This window comes from Schistocerca gregaria, chromosome 1, assembly GCF_023897955.1.
Source record: "Schistocerca gregaria isolate iqSchGreg1 chromosome 1, iqSchGreg1.2, whole genome shotgun sequence".
NCBI classification, from domain to species: domain Eukaryota; kingdom Metazoa; phylum Arthropoda; class Insecta; order Orthoptera; family Acrididae; genus Schistocerca; species Schistocerca gregaria.
Window position 1 is genome coordinate 31,458,280 of NC_064920.1, and position 23,657 is coordinate 31,481,936.

Genomic DNA, 23,657 nt, shown 5'->3' on the forward strand with positions numbered 1-23,657 from the left:
CAATAATGAAAATTCAATATTCCTTTACAATCAATGTGAGTGGTGATGGGTATGAGGGAGGCACTGGGACCAGGCGTAGAACTATCTGCCCCTGAACTACTTACTGCCATCTGCATGCACTGCTTGATATATGTATAAAGAAAATGTTGGTTTTCTTATATGCTCATATACATATAGTCAATGAAATCAACAAAGAAAATTCAATGTTCCTTTACAATCAATGTGAGTGGTGACAGGTATGAGGGCGGCACTGGGACCAGGCCTACAACTATTTGCCCCTGAATTACTTACTGCCATCTGCATGGCCCGCTCGATATATGTATAAAGAAAATGTTGATGTTCTTATATGCTCATATACATATGGTCTATGAAATCAATAAAGAAAATTCAATGTTCCTTTACAATCAATGTGAGTGGTGACAGGTATGAGGGCGGCACTGGGCCAAGGCCTAGACTATCTGCCCCTGAACTACTTACTGCCATCTGCATGGCCCGCTCGATATATGTATAATGAAAATGTTGGTTTTGTTATATGCTTATGTACATATGGTCTATGAAATCAATAAAGAAAATTCAATGTTCCTTTACAATCAATGTGAGTGGTGACAGGTATGAGGGTGGCACTGGGACAAGGCCTAGATCTATCTACCACTGAACTACTTACTGCTATCTGCATGGCCCCCTCGATATATGTATAAGGAAAATGTTGGTTTTGTTATATGCTCATATACATATAGACTATGAAATCAATTAACAAAATTCAATGTTCCTTTACAATCAATGTGAGTGGTGACAGGTATGAGGGTGCCACTGGGACAAGGCCTAGAACTACTTACTGCCATCAACATGGCCCACTCCATGTATGTTGGTTTTGTTATATGCTCATATACCTATGGTCTATGAAATCAATAAAGAAAATTCAATGCTCCTTTACAATCAATGTGAGTGGTGATGGGTATGGGGATGGCACTGGGACAAGGCCTAGAACTATCTGCCCCTGAACTACTTACTGCCATCCGCATGGCCAGCTCGAAATATCCATAAAAAAAATGTTGGTTTTGTTATATGCTCATATACATATGGTCTATGAAATCAATAAAGAAAATTCAATGTTCCTTTACAATCAATGTGAGTGGTGACAGGTATGAGGGCGCCACTGGGACAAGGCCTAGAACTATCTGCCCCAGGACTACTTACTGCTATATGCATGGCCCGCTCGATATGTGTATAAAGAAAATGTTGGTTTTGTTATATGCTCATATACATATAGACTATGAAATCAATAAACAAAATTCAATGTTCCTTTACAATCAATGTGAGTGGTGACAGGTATGAGGGTGGCACTGGGACTACTATCTGCCCCTGAACTACGTACTGCCATCAACATGGCCCACTCCATATATGTTTGTTTTGATATATGCTCATATACATATGGTCTATGAAATCAATATAGAAATTTCAATGTTCCTTTACAATCAATGTGAGTTTGTGATGGGTATGGGGATGGCACTGGGACAAGGCCTAGAACTATCCGCCCCTGAACTACTTACTGCCATCTGCATGGCCCGCTCGATATATCTAGAAATATAATGTTGGTTTTGTTATATGCTCATATACATATGGTCTATGAAATCAATAAAGAAAATTCAATGTTCCTTTCCAATCAATTTGAGTGGTGACAGCTATGAGGGCGGCACTGGGACAAGGCCTAGAACTATCTGCCACTGAACTACTTACTGCCATCTGCATGGCCCACTCGATATATGTATAAAGAAAGTGTTGGTTTTGTTATATGCTCATTTACAAATGGTCTATGAAATCAATAAAGAAAATTCAATGTTCCTTTACAATCAATGAGAGTGGTGATGGGTATGAGGGCGGCACTGGGACAAGGCCTAGAACCATCTGCCACTGAACTACTTACTTCCATCTGCATGGCCCGCTCGAAATCTCTATAAAGAAAATGTTGGTTTTGTAATATGCTCATTTACATATTGTCTATGAAATCAATAAAGAAAATTCAAGGTTCCTTTACAATCAATGTGAGTGGTGACAGGTATGAGGGCGGCACTGGGACAAGGCCTACAACTATCTGCCCCTGAACTACCAACTGCCATCTGCATGGCCAGCTCGATATACGTTTAAAGAAAATGTTGGTTTTGTTATATGCTCAGATACATATGGTCTATGAAATCAATAAGGAAAATTCAATGTTCCTTTAAAATCAATGTGAGTGGTGACACGTGTGAGGGCGGCACTGGTACAAGCCATGGAACTATCTGCCCCTGAACTACTTACTGCCAACTGCATGGCCAGCTCGATATATGTATAAAGAAAATGTTGGTTTTGTTATATGCTCATATACATATGGTCTATGAAATCAATAAAGAAAATTCAATGTTCCTTTACAATCAATGAGAGTGGTGATGGGTATGAGGGCGGCACTGGGACAAGGCCTAGAACCATCTGCCCCTGAACTACTTACTTCCATCAGCATGGCCTGCTCGAAATCTCTATAAAGAAAATGTTTTTTTTGTTATATGCTCATATACATATTGTCTATGAAATCAATAAAGAAAATTCAATGTTCCTTTACAATCAATGTGAGTGGTGACAGGTACGAGGGCGGCACTGGGAGGAGGCCTACAACTATCTGTCCCTGAACTATCAACTGCCATCTGCATGGCCAGCTCGATATATGTTTAAAGAAAATGTTGGTTTTGTTATATGCTCATATACATATAGACTATGAAATCAATAAACAAAATTCAATGTTCCTTTACGATCAATGTGAGTGGTGACATGTATGAGGGTGGCACTGGGACAAGGCCTAGAACTATCTGCCCCTGAACTACTTACTGCCATCAACATGGCCCACTCCATATATGTTGGTTTTGTTATATGCTCATATACATATGGTCTATGAAATCAATAAAGAAATTTCAATGTTCCTTTACAATCAATGTGAGTTTGTTATGGGTATGGGGATGGCACTGGGACAAGGCCTAGAACTATCTGCCCCTGAACTACTTACTGCCATCTGCGTGCCCTGCTTGATATATGTATAAAGAAAATGTTGGTGTTGTTATATGCTGATATACATATAGTCAATGAAATCAACAAAGAAAATTCAATGTTCCTTTACAATCAATGTGAGTGGTGACTTGTATGAGGGCGGCACTGGGACCAGGCCTAGAACCATTTGCCCCTGAATTAGTTACTGCCATCTGCATGGCCCGCTCGATATATGTATAGAGAAAATGTTGGTGTTCTTATATGCTCATATACATATGGTCTATGAAATCAATAAAGAAAATTCAATGTTCCCTTACAATCAATGTGAGTGGTGACAGGTAAGAGGGCGGCACTGGGCCAAGGCCTAGACAATCTGCCCCTGAACTACTTACTGCCATCTGCATGGCCCGCTCGTTATATGTATAAAGAAAATGTTGGTTTTGTTATATGCTTATATACATATGGACTATGAAATCAATAAAGAAAATTCAATGTTCCTTTACAATCAATGTGAGTGGTAATGGGTATGAGGGCGGCACTGGGACCAGGCCTAGAACTATCTGCCCCTGAACTACTTACTGCCATTGGCATGGCCAACTCGATATATCTATAAGGAAAATGTTGGTTTTGTTATATGCTCATATACATATGGTCTATGAAATCAATAAAGAAAATTCAATGTTCCTTTACAATCAATGTGAGTGGTGACAGGTATGAGGGCGCCACTGGGACAAGGCCTAGAACTATCTGCCCCTGAACTACTTACTGCTATGTGCATGGCCCACTCGATATATGTATAAAGAAAATGTTGGTTTTTTTATATGCCCATATACATATAGACTATGAAATCAATAAACAAAATTCAATGTTCCTTTACAATCAATGTGAGTGGTGACAGGTATGAGGGTGGCACTGGGACAAGGCCTAGAACTATCTGCCCCTGAACTACTTACTGCCATCAACATGGCCCACTCCATATATGATGGTTTTATTATATGCTCATATACATATGGTCTATGAAGTCAATAAAGTAATTTCAATGTTCCTTTACAATCAATGTGAGTTTGTGATGGGTATGGGGATGGCACTGGGACAAGGCCTAGAACTATCTGCCCCTGAACTACTTACTGCCATCTGCATGCCCTGCTTGATATATGTATAAAGAAAATGTTGGTATTGTTATATGCTCATATACATATAGTCAATGAAATCAACAAAGAAAATTCAATGTTCCTTTACAATCAATGAGAGTGGTGATGGGTATGAGGGCGGCACTGGGACAAGGCCTAGAACCATCTGCCACTGAACTACTTACTTCCATCTGCATGGCCCGCTCGATATCTCTATAAAGAAAATGTTGGTTTTGTTATATGCTCATTTACATATTGTCTATGAAATCAATAAAGAAAATTCAATGTTCCCTTACAATCAATGTGAGTGGTGACAGGTAAGAGGGCGGCACTGGGCCAAGGCCTAGACAATCTGCCTCTGAACTACTTACTGCCATCTGCATGGCCCGCTCGTTACATGTATAAAGAAAACGTTGGTTTTGTTATATGCTTATATACATATGGACTATTAAATCAATAAAGAAAATTCAATGTTCCTTTACAATCAATGTGAGTGGTAATGGGTATGAGGGCGGCACTGGGACCAGGCCTAGAACTATCTGCCCCTGAACTACTTACTGCCATTGGCATGGCCAACTCGATATATCTATAAGGAAAATGTTGGTTTTGTTATATGCTCATATACATATGGTCTATGAAATCAATAAAGAAAATTCAATGTTCCTTTACAATCAATGTGAGTGGTGACAGGTATGAGGGTGCCACTGGGACAAGGCCTAGAACTATCTGCCCCTGAACTACTTACTGCTATGTGCATGGCCGACTCGATATATGTATAAAGAAAATGTTGGTTTTTTTATATGGCCATATACATATAGACTATGAAATTAATAAACAAAATTCAAATGTTCCTTTACAATCAATGTGAGTTTGTGATGGGTATGGGGATGGCACTGGGACAAGGCCTAGAACTATCTGCCCCTGAACTACTTACTGCCATCTGCATGCCCTGCTTGATATATGTATAAAGAAAATGTTGGTATTGTTATATGCTCATATACATATAGTCAATGAAATCAACAAAGAAAATTCAATGTTCGTTTACAATCAATGTGAGTGGTGACGGGTATGAGGGCGGCACTGGGACCAGGCCTTGAACTATTTGCCCCTGAATTACTTACTGCCATCTGCATGGCCCGCTCGATATATGTATAAAGAAAATGTTGGTGTTTTAATATGCTCATATACATATGGTCTATGAAATCAATAAAGAAAATTCAATGTTCCTTTACAATCAATGTGAGTGGTGACAGGTATGAGGGCGGCACTGGGCCAAGGCCTAGAATATCTGCCCCTGAACTACTTACTGCCATCTGCATGGCCTGCCCGATATATGTATAAAGAAAATGTTGGTTTTGTTATATGCTTATATACATATGGACTATGAAATCAATAAAGAAAATTCAATGTTCCTTTACAATCAATGTGAGTGGTAATGGGTATGAGGGCGGCACTGGGACCAGGCCTAGAACTATCTGCCCCTGAACTACTTACTGCCATCGGCTTGGCCCACTAGATATATCTATAAAGAAAATGTTGGTTTTGTTATATGCTCATATACATATGGTCTATGAAATCAATAAAGAAATTTCAATGTTCCTTAACAATCAATGTGAGTGGTGATGGGTTTGGGGATGGCACTGGGACAAGGCCTAGAACTATCTGCCCCTGAACTACTTACTGCCATCTGCATGCCCTACTTGATATATGTATAAAGAAAATGTTGGTTTTGTTATATGCTCATATACATATGGTCTATGAAATCAATAAAGAAATTTCAATGTTCCTTTACAATCAATGTGAGTGGTGACAGGTATGAGGGCGGCACTGGGCCAAGGCCTAGAATATCTGCCCCTGAACTACTTACTGCCATCTGCATGGCCTGCCCGATATATGTATAAAGAAAATGTTGGTTTTGTTATATGCTTATATACATATGGACTATGAAATCAATAAAGAAAATTCAATGTTCCTTTACAATCAATGTGAGTGGTGATGGGTATGGGGATGGCACTGGGACAAGGCCTAGAACTATCTGCCCCTGAACTACTTACTGCCATCTGCATGGTCAGCTCGAAATATCCATAAAGAAAATGTTGGTTTTGTTATATGCTCATATACATATGGTCTATGAAATCAATAAAGAAAATTCAATGTTCCTTTACAATCAATGTGAGTGGTGACAGGTATGAGGGCGCCACTGGGACAAGGCCTAGAACTATCTGCCCCTGAACTACTTACTGCCATCAACATGGCCCACTCCATATATGTTGGTTTTGTTATATGCTCATATACATATGGTCTATGAAATCAATAAAGAAATTTCAATGTTCCTTTACAATCAATGTGAGTGGTGATGGGTTTGGGGATGGCACTGGGACAAGGCCTAGAACTATCTGCCCCTGAACTACTTACTGCCATCTGCATGCCCTGCTTGATATATGTATAAAGAAAATGTTGGTATTGTTATATGCTCATATACATATAGTCAATGAAATCAACAAAGAAAATTCAATGTTCCTTTACAATCAATGTGAGTGGTGACGGGTATGAGGGCGGCACTGGGACCAGGCCTAGAACTATTTGCCCCTGAATTACTTACTGCCATCTGCATGGCCCGCTCGATATATGTATAAAGAAAATGTTGGTGTTTTTATATGCTCATATACATATGGTCTATGAAATCAATAAAGAAAATTCAATGTTCCTTTACAATCAATGTGAGTGGTGACAGGTATGAGGGCGGCACTGGGCCAAGGCCTAGAATATCTGCCCCTGAACTACTTACTGCCATCTGCATGGCCCGCCCGATATATGTATAAAGAAAATGTTGGTTTTGTTATATGCTTATATACATATGGACTATGAAATCAATAAAGAAAATTCAATGTTCCTTTACAATCAATGTGAGTGGTAATGGGTATGAGGGCGGCACTGGGACCAGGCCTAGAACTATCTGCCCCTGAACTACTTACTGCCATCGGCTTGGCCCACTAGATATATCTATAAAGAAAATGTTGGTTTTGTTATATGCTCATATACATATGGTCTATGAAATCAATAAAGAAAATTCAATGTTCCTTTACAATCAATGTGAGTGGTGATGGGTATGGGGATGGCACTGGGACAAGGCCTAGAACTATCTGCCCCTGAACTACTTACTGCCATCTGCATGGTCAGCTCGAAATATCCATAAAGAAAATGTTGGTTTTGTTATATGCTCATATACATATGGTCTATGAAATCAATAAAGAAAATTCAATGTTCCTTTACAATCAATGTGAGTGGTGACAGGTATGAGGGCGCCACTGGGACAAGGCCTAGAACTATCTGCCCCTGAACTACTTACTGCCATCAACATGGCCCACTCCATATATGTTGGTTTTGTTATATGCTCATATACATATGGTCTATGAAATCAAAAAGAAATTTCAATGTTCCTTTACAATCAATGTGAGTGGTGATGGGTTTGGGGATGGCACTGGGACAAGGCCTAGAACTATCTGCCCCTGAACTACTTACTGCCATCTGCATGGCCAGCTCGAAATATCCATAAAGAAAATGTTGGTTTTGTTATACGCTCATATACATATGGTCTATGAAATCAATAAAGAAAATTCAATTTTCCTTTACAATCAATGTGAGTGGTGACAGGTATGAGTGTGGCACTGGGACAAGGCCTAGAACTATCTGCCCCTGAACTACTTACTGCCATCAACGTGGCCCACTCCATATATTTTGGTTTTGTTATATGCTCATATACATATGGTCTATGAAATCAATAAAGAAATTTCAATGTTCCTTTACAATCAATGTGAGTGGTGATGGGTATGAGGATGGCACTGGGACAAGGCCTAGAACTATCTGCCCCTGAACTACTTACTGCCATCTGCATGGCCAGCTCGAAATATCCATAAAGAAAATGTTGGTTTTGTTATATGGTCATATACATATGGTCTATGAAATCAATAAAGAAAATTCAATGTTCCTTTACAATCAACGTGAGTGGTGATAGGTATGGGGATGGCACTGGGACAAGGCCTAGAATTATCTGCCGCTGAACTACTTACTGCCATCTGCATGGCCAGCTCGAAATATCCATAAAGACAATGTTGGTTTTGTTATATGCTCATATACATATGGTCTATGAATTCAATAAAGAAAATTCAATGTCCCTTTACAATCAATGTGAGTGGTGACAGGTATGAGGGCGCCACTGGGACAAGGCCTAGAACTATCTGCCCCTGAACTACTTACTGCTATCTGCATGGCCCGCTCGATATATGTATAAAGAAAATGTTGGTATTGTTATATGCTCATATGCATACAGACTATGAAATCAATAAACAAAATTCAATGTTCCTTTACAATCAATGTGAGTGGTGACAGGTATGAGGGTGGAACTGGGACAAGGCCTAGAACTATCTGCCCCTGAACTACTTACTGCCATCAACATGGCCTACTCCATATATGTTGGTTTTGATATATGCTCATATACATATGGTCTATGAAATCAATGTGAGTTTGTGATGGGTATGGGGATGGCACTGGGACAAGACCTAGAACTATCTGCCCCTGAGCTACTTACTGCCATCTGCATGGCCCGCTCGATATATGTATAAAGAAAGTGTTGGTTTTGTTATATGCTCATTTACATATGGTCTATGAAATCAATAAAGAAAATTCAATGTTCCTTTACAATCAATGTGAGTGGTGATGTGTATGAGGGCGGCACTGGACCAGGCCTAGAATTATCTGCCAATAACTACTTACTGAAATCTGCATGGCCCCCTCCATATATCTATAAATAAAATGTTGGTTTTGTTATATGCTCATATACATATGGTCTATGAAATCAAAAAAGATAATTCAATGTTCCTTTACAATCAATTTGAGTGGTAACGGGTATTAGTGCGGCACTGGGACAAGGCCTAGAACTATCTGCCACTGAACTACTTACTGCCATCTGCATTGCCCGCTCGATATATGTGTAAAGAAATGTTGGTTTCGTTATATGCTAATATACATATGGTCTATAAAATCAATAAAGGAAATTCAATGTTCCTTTAAAATCAATGTGAGTGGTGACAGGTATGTGGGCGGCACTGGGACAAGGCCAAGTACTATCGGTCCCTGAACTACTTACTGCCATCTGCATGGCTGCTCGATATATGCATAAAGAAAATGTTGGTTTTGTTATATGCTCATATACATATGGTATATGAAATCAATTAGAAAATTCAATGTTCTTTTAAAATCAATGTGAGTGGTGACACATGTGAGGGCGGCACTGGGACAAGGCATAGAACTATCTGCCCCTGAACTACTTACTGAAATCTGCATGGAAGCCTCGATATATCTATAAATAAAATGTTGGTGTTCTTATATGCTCATATACATATTGTCTATGAAATCAATAAAGAAAAATCAATGTTCCTTTAAAATCAATGTGATTGGTGATTGGTATGAGTTCGGCACTGGAACCAGTCCTAGAACTATCTGCCCCTGAACTACTTACTGAAATCAGCATAGCCCGCTCGATATATCTATAAATAAAATGTTGGTTTTTTTATATGCTCATATACATATGGTTTATGAAATCAATAAAGAAAATTCAATGTTCCTTTACAATCAATGTGATAGGTGACATTTATGAGGGTGACACTGGGACAAGGTCTAGAACTATCTGCCCCTGAACTACTTACTGCCATCTGCATGGCCCGCTCGAAATATGTATACAGAAAATGTTGGTTTTGATATATTCTCATATACACATTGTCTATGAAATCAATAAAGAAAATTCAATATTCCCTTACAATCAATGTGAGTGGTGATGGGTATGAGGGCGGCACTGGGAGCAGGCCTAGAACTATCTGCCCCTGAACTACTTACTGCCATCTGCATGGCCTGCTCGATATATGTATAAAGAAAATGTTGGTTTTGTTATATGCTCATATACATATTGTCTATGAAATTAATAAAGAAAATTCATTGTTCCTTTACAATCAATGTGAGTGGTGATGTGTATGAGGGCGGCACTGGGTCCAGGCCTAGAATTATCTGCCCCTGAACTACTTATTGAAATCTGCATGGCCCGCTCCATATATCTATAAATAAAATGTTGGTTTTGTTATATGCTCATATACATATGGTCTATGAAATCAATAAAAAAAATTCAATGTTCCTTTACGATCAATTTGAACGGTGACAGGTATTAGGGCGGCACTGGGACAAGGCCTAGAACTATCTGCCACTGAATTACTTACTGCCATCTGCATGGCCCGATCGATATATGTATAAAGAAAATGTTGGTGTTCTCATATGCTCATATACATATGGTCTATGAAATCAATAAAGAAAATTCAATGTTCCTTTACAATCAATGTGAGTGATGACAGGTATGAGGGCGGCACTGGGCCAAGGCCTAGACTATCTGCCCCTGAACTACTTACTGCCATCTGCATGGCCCGCCCGATATATGTATAAAGAAAATGTTGGATTTGTTATATGCTTATATACATATGGACTATGAAATCAATAAAGAAAATTCAATGTTCCTTTACAATCAATGTGAGTGGTGATGGGTATGGGGATGGCGCTGGGACAAGGCCTAGAACTATCTGCCCCTGAACTACTTACTGCCATCTGCATGGCCAGCTCGAAATATCCATAAAGAAAATGTTGGTTTTGTTATATGCTCATATACATATGGTCTATGAAATCAATAAAGAAAATTCAATGTTCCATTACAATCAATGTGAGTGGTGACAGGTATGAGGGCGCCACTGGGACAAGGCCTAGAACTATCTGCCCCTGAACTACTTACTGCCATCAACATGGCCCACTCCATATATGTTGGTTTTGTTATATGCTCATATACATATGGTCTATGAAATCAATAAAGAAATTTCAATGTTCCTTTACAATCAATGTGAGTGGTGATGGGTATGGGGATGGCACTGGGACAAGGCCTAGAACTATCTGCCCCTGAACTACTTACTGCCATCAACATGGCCCACTCCATATATGTTGGTTTTGTTATATGCTCATATACATATGGTCTATGAAATCAATAAAGAAATTTCAATGTTCCTTTACAATCAATGTGAGTGGTGATGGGTATGAGAATGGCACTGGAACAAGGCCTAGAACTATCTGCCCCTGAACTACTTACTGCCATATGCATGGCCAGCTCGAAATATCCATAAAGAAAATGTTGGTTTTGTTATATGCTCATATACATATGGTCTATGAAATCAATAAAGAAAATTCAATGTTCCTTTACAATCAGTGTGAGTTGTGATGTGTATGGGGATGGCACTGGGACAAGGCGTAGAACTATCTGCCCCTGAACTACTTACTGCCATCTGCATGGCCAGCTCGAAATATCCATAAAGAAAATGTTGGTTTTGTTATATGCTCATATACATATGGTCTATGAAATCAGTAAAGAAAATTCAATGTTCCTTTACAATCAATGTGAGTGGTGACAGGTATGAGGGCGCCACTGGGACAAGGCCTAGAACTATCTGCCCCTGAACTACTTACTGCTATCTGCATGGCCCGCTCGATATATGTATAAAGAAAATGTTGGTTTTGTTATATGCTCATATGCATATAGACTATGAAATCAATAAACAAAATTCAATGTTCCTTTACAATCAATGTGAGTGGTGACAGGTATGAGGGTGGCACTGGGACAAAGCCTAGAACTATCTGCCCCTGAACTACTTACTGCCATCAAAATGGCCTACTCCATATATGTTGGTTTTGTTATATGCTCATATACATATGGTCTATGAAATCAATAAAGAAATTTCAATGTTCCTTTACAATCAATGTGAGTTTGTGATGGGTATGGGGATGGCACTGGGACAAGGCCTAGAACTATCTGCCCCTGAGCAACTTACTGCCATCTGCATGGCCCGCTCGATATATGTATAAAGAAAGTGTTGGTTTTGTTATATGCTCATTTACATATGGTCTATGAAATCAATAAAGAAAATTCAATGTTCCTTTACAATCAATGAGTGTGGTGATGGGTATGAGGGCGGCACTGGGACAAGGCCTATAACCATCTGCCCCTGAACTACTTACTTCCATCTGCATGGCCCGCTCGAAATCTCTATAAAGAAAATGTTGGTTTTGTTATATGCTCAGATACATATTGTCTATGACATCAATAAAGAAAATTCAATTTTCCTTTACAATCTATGTGAGTGGTGACAGGTATGAGGGCGGCACTGGGACAAGGCCCACAACTATCTGCCCCTGAACTACCAACTGCCATCTGCATGGCCAGCTCGATATACGTTTAAAGAAAATGTTGGTTTTGTTATATGCTCAAATACATATGGTCTATGAAATCAATATAGAAAATTCAATGTTCCTTTAAAATCAATGTGAGTGGTGACATGTGTGAGGGCGGCACTGGTACAAGGCATGGAACTATATGCCCCTGAACTACTTACTGCCAACTGCATGGCCAGCTCGATATATGTATAAAGAAAATGTTGGTTTTGTTATATGCTCATATACATGTGGTCTAAGAAATCAATAAAGAAAATTCAATGTTCCTTTACAATCAATGTGAGTGGTTACAGGTATTAGGGCGGCACTGGGACAAGGCCTAGAACTATCTGCCCCTGATCTACATACTGAAATCTGCATGGCCTGCTCAATATATCTATAAATAAAATGTTGGTTTTGTTATATGCTCATATACATATGTTCTAAGAAATCAATAAGGAAAATTCAATGTTGCTTTACAATCAATGTGAGTGGTGACAGGTATGTGTGCGGCACTGGGACAAGGCCTAGAACTCTCTGACCCTGAACTATTTACTGCCATCTGCATGGCACGCTCGATATATGTATAAAGAAAATGTTGGTTTGTTATATGCTCATATACATATGGTCTATGAAATCAATAAAGGAAATTCAATGTTCCTTTACAATCAATGTGAGTGGTGATGTGTATGAGGGCGGCACTGGACCAGGCCTAGAATTATCTGCCAATAACTACTTACTGAAATCTGCATGGCCCGCTCCATATATCTATAAATAAAATGTTGGTTTTGTTATATGCTCATATACATATGGTCTATGAAATCAAAAAAGAAAATTCAATGTTCCTTTACAATCAAATTGAGTGGTAACGGGTATTAGGGCGGCACTGGGACAAGGCCTAGAACTATCTGCCACTGAACTACTTACTGCCATCTGCATTGCCCGCTCGATATATGTATAAAGAAAATGTTGGTTTTGTTATATGCTAATATACATATGGTCTATGAAATCAATAAAGGAAATTCAATGTTCCTTTAAAATCAATGTGAGTGGTGACAGGTATGTGGGCGGCACTGGGACAAGGCCAAGAACTATCGGTCCCTGAACTACTTACTGCCATCTGCATGGCTGCTCGATATATGTATAAAGAAAATGTTCGTTTTGTTATATGCTCATATACATATGGTATATGAAATCAATTAGAAAATTCAATGTTCCTTTACAATCAATGTGAGTTGTGATGGGTATGAGGGCGACACTGGGACCAGGCCTAGAACTATCTGCCCTTGAATTACTTACTGCCATCTGCATGGCCCACACGAAATATCTATAAAGAAAATGTTGGTTTTGTTATATGCTCATATACATATTTTCTATGAAATCAATAAACAAAATGCAATGTTCCTTTACAATCAATGTGAGTGGTGACAGGTATGAGTGCGGCACTGGGACAAGGTCTACAACTATCTGCCCCTGAACTACCTACTGCCATCTGCATGGCCAGCTCAATATACGTTTAAAGAAAATGTTACTTTTGTTATATGCTCAAATACATATGGTCTATGAAATCAATAAAGAAAATTCAATGTTCCTTTAAAATCAATGTGAGTGGTGACACGTGTAAGGGCGGCACTGGGGCAAGGCATAGAACTATCTGCCCCTGAACTACTTACTGAAATCTGCATGGCCGCCTCGATATATCTATAAATAAAATGTTGGTGTTCTTATATGCTCATATACATATTGTCTATGAAATCAATAAAGAAAAATCAATGTTCCTTTACAATCAGTGTGATTGGTGATTGGTATGAGTTCGGCACTGGGACCAGGCCTAGAACTATCTGCCCCTGAACTACTTACTGAAATCAGCATAGCCCGCTCGATATATCTATAAATAAAATGTTGGTTTTGTTATATGCTCATATACATATGGTCTATGAAATCAATAAAGAAAATTCAATGTTCCATTACAATCAATGTGAGTGGTGACATTTATGAGTGTGGCACTGTGACAAGGCCTAGAACTATCTGACCCTGAACTACTTACTGCCATCAGCATGGCCCGCTGGATATATGTATACAGAAAATGTTGGTTTTGATATATTCTCATATACACATTGTCTATGAAATCAATAAAGAAAATTCAATATTCCCTTACAATCAATGTGAGTGGTTTTGGGTATGAGGGCGGCACTGGGAGCAGGCCTAGAACTATCTGCCCCTGAACTAGTTACTGCCATCTGCATGGCCTGCTCGATATATGTATAAAGAAAATGTTGGTTTTGTTATATGCTCATATACATATTGTCTATGAAATTAATAAAGAAAATTCTATGTTCCCTTACAATCAATGTGAGTGGTGACAGGTATGAGGGCGGCTCTGGGACAAGGACATGAACTATCAGCCCCTGATCTACATACTGAAATCTGCATGGCCTGCTCATTATATATCTATAAATAAAATGTTGGTTTCGTTATATGTTCATATACTTATGGTCTATGAAATCAATAAGGAAAATTCAATGTTCCTTTACAATCAATGTGAGTGGTGATGTGTATGAGGGCGGCACTGGGTCCAGGCCTAGAATTATCTGCCCCTGAACTACTTACTGCCATCTGCATGGCCCGCTCGATATATATTTATAAAGAAAAAGTTGGTTTTGTTATATGCCCATATACATATAGTCTATGAAATCAATAAAGAAAATTCAATGTTCCTTTACAATCAATGTGAGTGGTGACAGGTATGAGGGTGGCACTGGGACCAGGCCTAGAACTATCTGCCCCTGAACTACTTACTATCATCTGCATGGACTGCTCGATATATGTATAAAGAAAACGTTGGTTTTGTTATATGCTCATACACATATGGTCAATGAAATCAACAAAGAAAATTCAATGTTCCTTTACAATGAATATGAGTGGTGACGGGTATGAGTGCGGCACTGGGACAAGGCCTAGAACTATCTGCCCCTGAATTACTTACTGCCATCTGCATGGCCCGCTTGATATATGTATAAAGAAAATGTTGGTGTTCTTATATGCTCATATACATATGGTCGATGAAATCAATAAAGAAAATTCAATGTTCCTTTACAATAAATGTGAGTGGTGACAGGTATGAGGGCGGCACTGGGCCAAGGCCTAGACTATCTGCCCCTGAACTACTTACTGCCATCTGCATGGCAGGCTCGATATATTTATAAATAAAATGTTGGTTTTGTTATATGCTTATATACATATGGACTATGAAATCAATAAAGAAAATTCAATGTTCCTTTACAATCAATGTTAGTGGTGACAGGTATGAGGGCGGCACTGGGCCAAGGCTTAGACTATCTGCCCCTGAACTACTTACTGCCATCTGCATGGCAGGCTCGATATATTTATAAATAAAATGTTGGTTTTGTTATATGCTTATATACATATGGACTATGAAATCAATAAAGAAAATTCAATGTTTCTTTACAATCAATGTGAGTGGTGATGGGTATGAGGGCGGCACTGGGACCAGGCCTAGAACTATCTGCCCCTGAACTACTTACTGCCATCTGCATGGTCCGCTTTATATATGTATAAAGAAAATGTTGGTTTTGTTATATGCTCATATACATATGGTCTATGAAATCAATAAAGAAAAATCAATGTTCCTTTAAATCAATGTGAGTGGTGACAGGTATGAGGGCGGCACTGGGACAAATCCTAGAACTATCTGCCCCTGAACTACTTACAGCCATCTGCATGGCCCGCTCGATATATGTATAAAGAAAGTGTTGGTTTTGTTATATGCTCATTTACATGTGGTCTATGAAATCAAAAAAGAAAATTCAATGTTCCTTTACAATCAATGAGAGTGGTGATGTGTATGTGGGCGGCACTGGCACAAGGCCTAGAACTATCTACACCTGAACTACTTACTGCCATCTGCATGGCCAGCTCGAAATATCCATAAAGAAAATGATGGTTTTGTTATATGCTCATATACATATGGCCTATGAAATCAATAAAGAACATTCAATGTTCCTTTACAATCAATGTGAGTGGTGACAGGTATGAGGGCGCCACTGGGACAAGGTTTAGAACTATCTGCCCCTGAACTACTTACTGCTATCTGCATCGCCCGCTCGATATATCTATAAAGAAAATGTTGGTTTTGTTATATGCTCATATACATATGGTCTATGAAATCAATAAAGAAAATTCAATGTTCCTTTACAATCAATGTGAGTGGTGACAGGTACGAGGGCGGCACTGGGACAAGGTCTAGAACTATCTGCCCCTGAACTACTTTCAGCCATCTGCATGGCCCGCTCGATATATGTATAAAGAAAGTGTTGGTTTTGTTATATGCTCATTTACATATGGTCTATGAAATCAATAAAGAAAATTCAATGTTCCTTTACAATCAATGAGAGTGATGATGTGTATGAGGGCGGCACTCGGACAAGGCCTAGAACTATCTGCCCCTGAACTACTTACGGCCAACTGCATGGCCCGCTTTATATATGTATAAAGAAAATGTGTGTTTTGTTATATGCTCATATACATATGGTCTATGAAATCAATAAAGAAAATTCAATGTTCCTTTACAATCATTGTGAGTGGTGATGGGTATGAGGGTGGCTCTGGGACAAGGCCTAGAACTATCTGCCCCTGAACTACTTACTGCCATCTGCATGGCCAGCTCGAAATATCCATAAAGAAAATGTTGGTTTTGTTATATGCTCATATACATATGGTCAATGAAATCAATAAAGAAAATTCAATGTTCCTTTACAATCAATGTGAGTGGTGACAGGTATGAGGGCGCCACTTTGACAAGGCTTAGAACTATCTGCCCCTGAACAACTTACTGCTATCTGCATTGCCCGCTCGATATATGTATAAAGAAAATGTTGGTTTTGTTATATGCTCATATACATATGGTCTATGAAATCAATAAAGAAAATTCAATGTTCCTTTACAATCAATGTGTGTGGTGACAGGTATGAGGGCGGCACTGGGACAAATCCTAGAACTATCTGCCCCTGAACTACTTAAAGCCATCTGCATGGCCCGCTCGATATTTGTATAAAGAAAATGTTGGTTTTGTTATATGCTCATTTACATATGGTCTATGAAATCAATAAAGAAAAATCAATGTTCCTTTACAATCAATGTGAGTGGTGATTGGTATGAGGGCGTCACTGGGACCAGGCCTAGAACTATCTGCCCCTGAACTCCTTACTGAAATCAGCATGGCCCACTCGATACATCTATAAATAAAATTTTGGTTTTTTTATATGCTCATATACATATGGTCTATGAAATCAATAAAGAAAAATTAATGTTCCTTGACATACAATGTGAGTGGTGATGGGAATGAGGGCGGCACTGGGACCAGGCCTAGAAATATCTGGCCCTGAACTACGTACTGAAATCTGCATGGCCCGCTCGATATATGTATAAAGAAAATGTTGGTTATGTTATATGCTCATACACATATGGTCACTGAAATCAACAAAGAAAATTCAATGTTCCTTTACAATGAATGTGAGTGGTGACGGGTATAGGGGCGGCACTGGGACCAGGCCTAGAACTATCTGCCCCTGAATTACTTACTGCCATCTGCATGGCCCGCTCGATATATGTATAAAGAAAATATTGGTGTTCTTATATGCTCATATACATATGGTCTATGAAATCAATAAAGAAAATTCAATGTTCCTTTACAATCAATGTGAGTGGTGACAGGTATGAGGGCGGCACTGGGCCAAGGCCTAGACTATCTGCCCCTGAACTACTTACTGCCATCTGCATGGCCCGCTCGATATATGTATAACGAAAATGTTGGTTTTGTTATATGCTCATATACATATGGTCTATGAAATCAAAAAAGAAAATTCATTGTTCCTTTAAAATCAATGTGAGTGGTGACAGGTATGAGTGTTGCACTGGGACAAGGCCTAGAACTATCTGCCAATGAACTACTTACTGCCATCTGCATGGCCCGCTCGATATATGTATACAGAAATTGTTGGTTTTGATATATTCTCATATACACATGGTCTATGAAATCAATAAAGAAAATTCAATATTCCCTTACAATCAATGTGAGTGGTGATGGGTATGAGGGCGGCACTGGGAGCAGGCCTAGAACTATCTGCCCCTGAACTACTTACTGCCATCTGCATGGCTGCTCGATATATGTATAAAGAAAATGTTGGTTTTGTTATATGCTCATTTACATATGGTCAACGAAATCAACAAAGAAAATGCAATGTTCCTTTACAATGAATATGAGTGGTGACGGGTATCAGGGCGGCACTGGGACAAGGCCTAGAACTATCTGCCCCTGAATTACTTACTGCCATCTGCATGGCCCGCTTGATATATGTATAAAGAAAATATTGGTGTTCTTATATGCTCATATACATATGGTCTATGAAATCAATAAAGAAAATTCAATGTTCCTTTACAATCAATGTGAGTGGAGACAGGTATGGGGGCGGCACTGGGCCAAGGCCTAGACTATCTGCCCCTGAACTACTTACTGCCATCTGCATGGCCAGCTAGAAATATCCATAAAGAAAATGTTGGTTTTGTTTTATGCTCATATACATATGGTCTATGAAATCAATAAAGAAAATTCAATGTTCTTTTACAATCAATGTGAGTGGTGACACGTATGAGGGCACCACTGGGACAAGGCTTAGAACTATCTGCCCCTGAACTACTTACTGCTATCTGCATGGCTTGCTTGATATATATATGAAGAAAATGTTGGTTTTTTTTATATGCCCATATACATACGGTCTATGAAATCAATAAAGCAAATTCAATTTTCCTTTACAATCAATGTGAGTGGTGACAGGTATGAGGGTGGCACTGGGACAAGGCCTATAATTATCTTCCCCTGAACTACTAACTGCAATCTGCATGGCCCGCTCGATATATGTATACAGAAAATGTTGGTTTTGATATATTCTCATGTACACACGGCCTATGAAATCAATAAAGAAAATTCAATGTTCCTTTACAATCAATGTGAGGTGTTACAGGTATGAGGGCGGCACTGGGACAAGGCCTAGAACTATCTGCCCCTGAACTACTTACTGCCATCTGCATCGCCTCTTTATATATGTATAAAGAAAATGTGTGTTTTGTTATATGCTCATATACATATGGTCTATGAAATCAATAAAGAAAATTCAATGTTCCTTTACAATCAATGTGAGTGGTGATGGGTATGGGGGCGGCACTGGGACAAGGCCTAGAACTATCTGCCCCTGAACTACTTACTGCCATCTGCATGGCCAGCTCGAAATATCCATAAAGAAAATGTTGGTTTCGTTATATGCTCATATACATATGGTCTATGAAATTAATAAAGAAAATTCAATGTTCTTTTACAATCAATGTGAGTGGTGACAGGTATGAGGGCACCACTGGGACAAGGCTTAGAACTATCTGCCCCAGAACTACCTACTGCTATCTGCATGGCCTGCTCGATATATTTATGAAGAAAATGTTGGTTTTGTTATATGCTCATATACATATGGTCTATAAAATCAAATAAGAAAATTCAATATTCCTTTACAATCAATGTGAGTGGTGATGTGTATGAGGGCGGCACTGGGACCAGGCCTAGAAATATCTGCCCCTGAACTACTTACTGAAATCTGCATGGCCCTCTCGATATATCTATATATAAAATGTTGGTTTTGTTATATGCTCATATTCATATGGTCTATGAAATCAATAAAGAAAATTCAATGTTCCTTTACGATCAATGTGAGTGGTGACAGTTATGAGGGTGGCACTATGACAAGGACTAGAACTATCTGCACCTGAACTACTTACTGCCATCTGCATGGCCCCCTCGATATATGTATACAGAAAATGTTGGTTTTGATATATTCTCATGTACACACGGCCTATGAAATCAATAAAGAAAATTCAATGTTCCTTTACAATAAATGTGAGTGGTGACAGGTATGAGGGCGCCACTGGGACAAGGTTTAGAACTATCTGCCCCTGAACTACTTACTGCTATCTGCATGGCCCGCTCGATATATGTATAAAGAAAATGTTGGTTTTGTTATATGCTCATATACATAAGGTCTATGAAATCAATAACGAAAATTCAATGTTCCTTTACAATCAATTTGAGTGGTGACACGTACGAGGGCGGCACTGGGACAAGGCCTAGAACTATCTGCCCCTGAACTACTTTGAGCCATCTGCATGGCCGCTCGATATATGTATAAAGAAAGTGTTGGTTTTGTTATATGCTCATTTACATATGGTCTATGAAATCAATAAAGAAAATTCAATATTCCTTTACAATCAATGTGAGTGGTGATGTGTATGAGGGCGGCACTGGGACCAGGCCTAGAAATATCTGCCCCTGAACTACTTACTGAAATCTGCATGGCCCGCTCGATATATCTATATATAAAATGTTGGTTTTGTTATATGCTCATATACATATGGTCTATGAAATCAATAAAGAAAATTCAATGTTCCTTTACGTTCAATGTGAGTGGTGACAGTATTGAGGGTGGCACTATGACAAGGCCTAGAACTATCTCCACCTGAACTACTTACTGCCATCTTCATGGCCCCCTCGATATATGTATACAGAAAATGTTGGTTTTGATACATTCTCATATACACACGGCCTATGAAATCAATAAGGAAAATTCAATGTCCTTTACAATCAATGTGAGTGGTGACGGGTATAAGGGCGGCACTGGGACCAGGCCTAGAACTATCTGCCCCTGAATTACTTACTGCCATCTGCATGGCCCGCTCGATATATATCTATAAAGAAAATGTTGGTGTTCTTGTATGCTCATATACATATGGTCTATGAAATCAATAAAGAAAATTCAATGTTCCTTTACAATCAATGTGAGTGGTGACAGGTATGAGGGCGGCACTGGGCCAAGGCCTAGACTATCTGCCCCTGAACTACTTACTGCCATCTGCATGGCCCGCTTTATATATGTACAAAGAAAATGTTGGTTTTGTTATATGCCCATATACATATGGTCTATGAAATCAATAAAGAAAATTCAATGTTCCTTTATAGTCAATGTGAGTGTAGACAGGTATGAGGGCCGCACTGGGACAAGGCCTAGAACTATCTGCCCCTGAATATCTTACAGCCATGAGCATGGCCCGCTTGATATATGTATAAAGAAAGTGGTGGTTTTGTTATATGCTCATTTACATATGGTCTATGATATCAATAAAGAAAATTCAATGTTCCTTTACAATCAATGAGAGTGGTGATGTGTATGAGGGCGGCACTGGGACAAGGCCTAGAACTATCTGCCCCTGAACAACTTATTGCCATCAGCATGGCCCACTCCATATATCTTGGTTTTGTTATATGCTCATATACATATGGTCTATGAAATCAATAAAGAAAATTCTATGTTCCTTTACAATCAATGTGAGTGGTGACAGGTACGAGGGCGGCACTGGGACAAGGCCTAGAATTATCTGCCCCTGAACTACCTACTGCCATCTGCATGGCCAGCTCGATATACGTTTAAAGAAAATGTTGGTTTCGTTATATGCTCAAATACATATGGTCTATGAAATCAATAATGAAAATTCAATGTTCCTTTAAAATCAATGTGAGTGGTGACACGTGTGATGGCGGCACTGGGACGAGGCATAGAACTATCTGCCAATGAACTACTTGCTGAAATCTGCATGGCCGTCTCGATATATCTATAACTAAAATGTTGGTGTTCTTATATGCTCATATACATATGGCTATGAAATCAATACAGAAAAATCAATGTTCCTTTATAATCAATGTGAGTGGTGATTGGTATGAGGGCGGCACTGGGACAAGGCATAGAACTAACTGCCCCTGAACTACTTACTGAAATCAGCATGGCCCGTTCGATATATCTATAAATAAAATGTTGGTTTTGTTATATGCTCATATACATATGGTCTATGAAATTAATAACGAAAATACAATCTTCCTTTACAATCAACTTGAGTGGTGGCAGGTATGAGGGAAGCACTGGGACAAGGCCTAGAACTATCTGCCACTGAACTACTTACTGCCATCTGCATGGCCCGCTCGATATATGTATAAAGAAAAAGTTGGTTTTGTTATATGCTCATATACATATGGTCTATGAAATCAATAAGGGAAATTCAATGTTCCTTTCCAATCAATGTGAGTGGTGACAGGTATGAGGGCGGCACTGGGACAAGCGTAAGATCTATCGGTCCCTGAACTACTTACTGCCATCTGCATGGCCGCTCGAAATATCCATAAAGAAAATGATGGTTTTGTTATATGCTCATATACATATGGTCTATGAAATCAATAAAGAAAATTCAATGTTCGTTTATAATCAATGTGAGTTTAGACAGGTATGAGGGCGGCACTGGGACAAGGCCTAGAACTATCTGCCCCTGAACTACTTACTGCCATCTGCATGGCACGCTCGAAATATTTATAAAGAAAATGTTGGTTTTGTTATATGCTCATATACATATTGTCTATGAAATCAATCAAAAAAATTCAATGTTCCTTTACAATCAATGTGAGTGGTGACAGTTATGAGGGAGGCACTGGGACAAGGCCTAAAACTATCTGCCCCTGAACAACTTATTGCCATCAGCATGGCCCACTCCATATATCTTGGTTTTGTTATATGCTCATATACATATGGTCTATGAAATCAATAAAAAAATTTCAATGTTCCTTTACAATCAATGTGAGTTTGTAATGGGTATGAGGGCGGCACTGCGACCAGGCCTAGAACTATCTTCCCCTGAACTACTTACTGCCATCTGCATGGCCCACTCGATATATCTATAAAGAAAATGTTGGTTTTGTTATATGCTCATATACATATGGTCTATGAAATCAATAAAGAAAATTCAATATTCCTTTACAATCAATGTGAGTGTGGACAGGTATGAGGGCGGCACTGGGACAAGGCCTAGAACTATATGCCCCTCAACTACTTACAGCCATCTGCATGGCCCGCTTCATATTTGTATAAAGAAAGTGTTGGTTTTGGTATATGCTTATTTACATATGGTCTATGAAATCAATAAAGAAAATTCAATGTTCCTTTACAGTCAATGAGAGTGGTGATGTGTATGAGGGTGGCACTGGGACATGGCCTAGCACTATCTGCCCCTGAACTACTGACTGCCATCTGCATGGCCCGCTCGAAATATCAATAAAGAAAATGT